Here is a 6633-nt window from a genome sequence, read left to right as displayed (position 1 = left end):
TTTCTCAAATGGAAGGTTGACCAAAACAACAATTGTAGATATTGATTCGTTTAACAAACTTGGTATTCAAAACTTTTCAATTTGAAGTCATTTAGAGTTCATAATACTAGAGTCAAAGTGTTATTTTTTCATTTGACCAAATGCATTTGTAGGGGCGGCTAGATCAGGAACCGCCCCTACAAATGTATTTGTAGGGGCGGCTAGATTAGGAACCGCTCCTACAAATAGGAGGGAGTATAAATAGGAGAACTGACACACGGGAGTCAGTCTGGGCGCTGTCTTCTTCCACCGACGCCGTCAGGCTGCCCGCGCGCCTAGGGTTTCCGCCGCTAGTCCCGTTGAAAGGTCCTTGTTTGGTTTTGGTAATTGAGTGACAACCTAGGTGGACTAATTGTGTTTATGTGAGATACACAGGTGATTAGTCCACAGGTACATGTGTGTGAGCAACATATGCCATGGAGGTGAAAATGGCTTGGAGATGTTGCAAAGCTCACACATGTGATGATGAAGGAGCTTAAATGCACATGAGACATGACATTGAGTCATGTGATCAAGGTGGAGAAGATCAAGACAAGACTTGGCTTGATAGACCGGTTGCAAGCGTGAAGGGCAAGTCGAAGGCTTTGGAGTGATGGACCGCGTGGCGGTGAAGCTTGAGCAAGACTTGGCGCCGATGGACGATGGCAACGGTGAAGAGCAAGTAGAGTCAAGATCGATGAACCAATATGATCATGTGATGATATGAAGTGGATCATATCATTGTTGATCGTGTTGGTGCATGTGTTGCATCGACATTGAAGGAGATGGAATGGAATGCGCAAGGCAAAGGTAAAACCTAGGGCATTTCATTTCACCGGTCATAGGTGTGTAGAGAAGTTTATGACCGGGTTTAGGATAGATGGCCGTACTATCAAGAGGGGCAAACTTGTTTGCATATCGGTCATCTAGTGCCACTCGAGTGATCTAACTTTGCATGGTCGCTAGGATCGAGTGGCGTGGCAAGTTGAGTGGCTAACATCCTTTGGGAAATGATTGTGAAAATGCTAACACACATACACATGGTGGTGTACACTTGGTGGTGTTGGCACATTTACAAAGGCGGTGGTGTTTGCAGGGTTGAGATGGGTTTGGGTCCCTCTCTCCCTCCCGCCGAGCTTGCGAGGCGGGATTCGGCGCTTTCGGGAAAATGGAATGCCTATTTTCTATTGCGCCGGATGCAAGTTCTTGGTGGTTAGCACATTGGTGCAAGGGTGAAGAAGTTAGAAGTGAAAACGAGTTGGTCGCGAAGATGCCGGCGTCGGTCAACTGACCGGACGCTGGATCTGAATGCACCGGACGCTGGAAGGCTGCGTCCGGTCAGGCTGACGTACGGTGACGCAGAAGCTGGAGAGTGACCGGACGCTGGCTGCGTCTGATCGCGCTCGACCGGACGCGTCCGGTCATGCTCGGGAGCTTACTGGAAACGACCGGACGCTGGGGGTTCAGCGTCCGGTCAGTTGAAGCTGGAGCGTCCGGTCAGGTCAAGTGACCGTTGGAACCGGGACACGTGGTCGTCTGTGGGCGACCGGACGCTGAGGTCCAGCGTCCGGTCAACACGACCGGAGCGTCCGGTCGTCCCGACCGTTGCCCAGTGAAGGGGTAACGGCTAGTTTAGCCCTTGGGGCTATAAATAGAAGTGGCCCTCGGCCATGGCTTGGGTGGAGCACCTTAGGGGACTTTGTGTCCATGCTTGAGAGTGCTTGGGAGCCCTCCATCACACATATACTTGATAGTGATCATTCGATTGTGTGAGTGAGCGATTCTAGTGCGATTGCATCGTGAGGTTGCATCGAGTGGCACTAGGTGATCGAGTTGCAAGCCGGTGGTGCTTGTTACTCTTGGAGGTTGCCACCTCCTAGACGGCTTGGTGGTGGTCTCCGTGGAAGCCCGCAAGAAGCTTGTGCGGCGCTCCGGAGAAGAGCTTGTGAGGGGCATTGTGCTCGCCCCGCGGGAGTCGCGAAGAGCAACTTTAGTAAAGCGTGTCATTGAGCTACCCTCACTATCGGGGTGGGTTCTTGCGGCGCCCGACGTGCGGGCTTAGCGGGTGATGCTAATTAGCCGCCGAACCACCAAGTGAGCGGTCGACACAACGGGGACTAGCGTGTTGGCAAACACGTGAACCTCGGGAGAAAAATCATCGTGTCAACCTTGTTCTTCCCGTTGGTTTGCATCCCCATCACACAAGCTTGCCATTACTTTTATACATATTAAGCTTGTGTAGTTGCTCTTGTAATTAGATAGCTTGTGTAGCTTGCTAATTACCTTCTTGCTTGTGTAGCATAGAAGTAGCTCCCTTGCGTGCCTAATTTGGTTTTAGTAACCTTGTTAGTCACATTGCTTAGTTTGTGTAGCTAAGTATTTGCGCTCTCTAATTAGGCATTGGTTGCCTTGTTATTGAGCATTGCTAGTGAGCTTAGTTAGCTTTGTGCTTTTGCTTACTAGCAAGTGTAGGAGCTCCCTTGTTGCTTAAAGTACTAGTGGCATAGGTTTGTGTGACCTTGCTCCTAGAATTGTTTAGGAGAGCTCTAGCTAGCCCGGCACCTTTGTTGCATAATTGTTATCTTTGCAAGGTGCTAGTGAACATATATAGTGGGGTATAGTCTTGGCTAGACCGATAGTTTTAATTCCGCATTTATATCGGTTAGCCGACGCGATTAAGTTTTAGAAAAGACTATTCACCCCCCCTCTAGTCGCCATCTCGACCCTTCACCCGTGCCCACCCCCGCGCCCTCGCCCGCCCCCGGCGCCCGGCGCTCGGCGTCCTGCACCCGTCCCCTGGCGCTCGGCATCCCGCACCCGGCCCCCGGCGCCCGCCCACACCAACCCCCGGTCCCACGCCCGCGCTCGTGCCCGCCCCCGGCGCCCGGCGCTTGGCGTCCCGCACCCGGCCCCCGGCGCCCGCCCCCGCGCGCTGACCCCCGGCGTCCCGCGCCTGGCCCCCGGTGCCCTCCCCCATGCGCCGGCCGACCACCGGCGTCCCGCGCCCGGCCCCCGACGCCCGCCCCCGTGCTGCCGCCTGTGCGCCTCGCTGCAGGGCCTCGTGCGCGAGCTCGAGGACGGTGCCGGTGGTTCCGCCAGCTTCGTGCTCGCTGACGCTGAGGACGACCGGTGGCTCCCCGAGGTGAGTCCCCCCTTGCCATCTTCTTTGGCAAATTCAAACAATTCGTCAAATTTGTGATGTTGATTTGGGTGTTGTGTTCTCTACAGAGGGGAAAAAAACCCTTTGCAACAGCAATTTAACCAGATTGATCTTGTTCTGTTAATTTTGCCTTTGCTATGGTAAATTGGTCATATTGGTTTTGTTCTGATCAATTTATGATGAATAGATGTTATGTTGTTCTTTGATGGTGAGAAATTGAGAATTAGAAAGTCAGTAGGTCCCAAATAGAATGGTGACCTATTAAAACTGACACTGCAGTAATTTTTTCAACTTTATCATGGCTGACCAGTTGGCCGCCAGGAGTGTTGAATTGCAACCAGGCATCTCAGTGTGATATCTACTTTCTTCACCAGTTTTTCACCAATGAAGCAATATATCAATTGCTGTGGCATATGTATACAGTTTACCTAACTGTTCAAGTAATTAATTAATTATGGTATAGTCATATGGTGTCCAAGGGGGAAATGTTGCAATATAAGCATTTGCCATTTAGTACAAGTACTCCCTCTATTCTAAATTATAATTTAGTTAGGCTTTGTTCTAAGTCAAACTTATTTTATTTTGACCAAGCTTCTAGAAAAATGTACTGATAACTACAACATCAAATTAGTTCCATTGAATTCTCCATGAAATATATTTTGATAGTACACTTATTTGAACTTGTAGGTGCTGATACGTTTTCTACAAATTTAGTTAAAGTTAGTGAATTTTGACTTAAAGACAAGGCCAGACTATTATCTTTTTAAATAGGCCTGTAGGTTAGGTTACTTTTCAGAAGAAGAGTGTGAGTAGAGAGTTCAACATATGTTTACTTGAGGGTTCATGGAAAACCTGCTCTGATAATTTTTCATGTGTAGGGATGTGTGATAGTTCTGGTGGGGCTGCTAGTTATTTAAAACATGGACTTGTGTCAATTTTGGTTATTAACTGTACAAGTAAGCTATAGTCTGCTATCTCTTTTTTAGAGATATTGGCAAATGGCAAGTTTGAAACTATCAATTTTCTTATTTGGATGAGCTGAGGCAGTTATAATTTATTTTGTCATGTTAGGATGCTGAAGTAACCACAGAATTTTGACAACTTAGAGATTCTCTGCTAGCATATGGCTTCAGGATCATCTAATCTAATAAACTGAAAGTTAGTTTTGAACTATATGCACACACATCTATGAACATACGCACACACATTAATCCTATGAACATCTTCGAAAGATTGAGGCTAAGCCAATACATCTCTAGATCGATGCTGGAAAAAATTCAAAGAAGTGTGAGCACCAATATTGAGCCGAGGACTTAAAACCTGGTGAGCAGGATTCACCATAAAAACCAATCAACTAAGTTACACTCAGTGCACTCTGGTTGTAGGATTTATTTTGATCTTTTGGTTTAAAAAAAATCCTCAGGTGGGGGGAGCACCTGAGCGATCAATAGACAGCTTCTTTTATTTTTCGATCAGTAGAAGATAACCATACTGGTACATTAGTCATAACAGTGCATGCTTGTCCGAAGCACATTGTGCAGTTCACCGTATACTGAACAAATTACACATACCCCCTACTTCTTACACGTCATCCATCCCAATTGTGAAACCTTGATTGCATGCATTTCGCTGGCTATTTGCTTCATATTCGAACGTTCAGATGGTAATGAACGCGTGCAAGAAAATGCTACTTGCACCAGATCCAGCAAGCATTTGTTGATCTCCTTTTCTAGTACATTCTTGTCTTGAGTTAAGTTCTTGCATTCTTCCACGAGATGAACATCAATGACGTCAAATATTTGACTCTGAAAGCTGTTCTCCACAAAGCTGATAATGTCCAGTCCGTCCATGAACATAGCATCTGTCGGCCTTTTGCCTATCAAAATCTCTAGCAATACTAAATTAAACAAGAAAATGTGCACAAAGAAGTTATGCTATAAACATTTCTCATCTAGGAAAATTTGAGGTACCCAATAAAAAAAATACCAAAATAACTACCTGGAGGGATGTATCCAATTGTGCACTTCATACCAATCGAACTAATTGAACCTGCCCATGTTGACTGAGGATCCACAAAGAAACATGCAATTTCAAAATCTCCCAGAAGAGCATTCATATCATCCTCTAGAAGGATATTGCTAGGCTTCAAGTCACAGTGAACCATGGGACGTCCACAATCATGGTGCAAATAATCCAATGCATCAGCTATGTTAACAGCTATGCTTATTCTTTGGGTCAAGCTTATACGTTTTGGAGCCTCCTCGTCCCCTTTGTGATGTAACCATGTGTCCAGGCTTCCATTAGGCATGAGCTCATAAATTAAAGCTTTGAAATCATTTCCTATATTATCTACAGTTGAGCAAGCAGTTATGATTGGAAGAAGGTTACGATGCTGAATACTTCTAAGTGCTTCACACTCTGCCACGAAGCTTCTTTCTGCACCTCGCATCTCAAGATCAAAAATCCTTCACTGCCACTTCCATTTTGCTTTCCTTCAACTTTCCTCTGTACACTGAACCATAGCTTCCTCTCCCAATCAGGTTGGATTCTGAGAAGTCCCGTGTTGCTTGAGTTAGGTCACTAAGGGTAACTTTCCCAAAATGCTCACCAAAAGATTGCGGCATTGCTAACACATTCTTTTTCTTCTTTTATACAGTTTATTGTGACTGTTCTCTATATAAGTGCATGTTCTATGAGTTTCAGCACATTTACCTACTACTTCTGATGGCAGTATATTTCTGTTCTCTATATAAGTGCATGTTCTTGCTTATCTACACCTTGTTATTTATAGACTTACACAGTATATTTCTGTTCTTGCTTACCTTTTTTAGATAACAGATTCCCTACTACTATTGTCTACTACTTCTGATGGTAGTATGGCAGCTGTTGCTTTTTTTGGAAGTAGTAGCTACTGTTTTTTTTATCAAATCTCCCCTCTCCTCTATTTTTGCCATATTTCCTATCCTCTATGTTTGGGAAGCAGCAGCTGCTTGTTTTTACACCTTTTGCTCTCTATGTTTATTAAGCAGCTGTTGCTTTTTTTTTTACCAAATCTTCCCTCTCCTCTCCCTCCTTTGTTTTGCCTGATGATGAAATTAGTCTAAGTCCATACATTATATGGAATATGAGCTGATGATCAAGAACTTGTGAGGAACTTGGCATCATTAGCAGCCACCCCTACATTACCTTCTCCTCTCTTCTCTGTTATGATGCCTTGATGCTCCAAGTTCAAGATCAGATGATGATTGACATATTTCTAAGGCCTCTACCACTGCTACTTCTCAGTTTTTTATATTGTTGTTTTATAGGACTACTTTGGTTTATAGACCTTTTTGATTTCTTATATCCTTCTCGCGTACCTAAAGCGCACTTTCTTGCATCTTTTAGAACAAAGCACGAAATAATGTCGCGAACAACAGACCGTGCAGCTCGATGCCCCGAGCATGATGAGCATC

At 45.5% G+C, this 6633-nt stretch overlaps 1 pseudogene; it reads right to left on the bottom strand.

The window, feature by feature from the left end:
• Positions 1–2725: 2725 nt before the first annotated feature.
• Positions 2726–5802, bottom strand: LOC136500084 (receptor kinase-like protein Xa21; annotated as a pseudogene).
• Between the last annotated feature and the right edge of the window lie 831 nt (positions 5803–6633).

The sequence above is a fragment of the Miscanthus floridulus genome, chromosome 13, assembly GCF_019320115.1.
Source record: "Miscanthus floridulus cultivar M001 chromosome 13, ASM1932011v1, whole genome shotgun sequence".
Taxonomy (NCBI): Eukaryota; Viridiplantae; Streptophyta; class Magnoliopsida; order Poales; family Poaceae; genus Miscanthus; species Miscanthus floridulus.
This window is presented reverse-complemented; position numbering and strand designations above follow the sequence as displayed.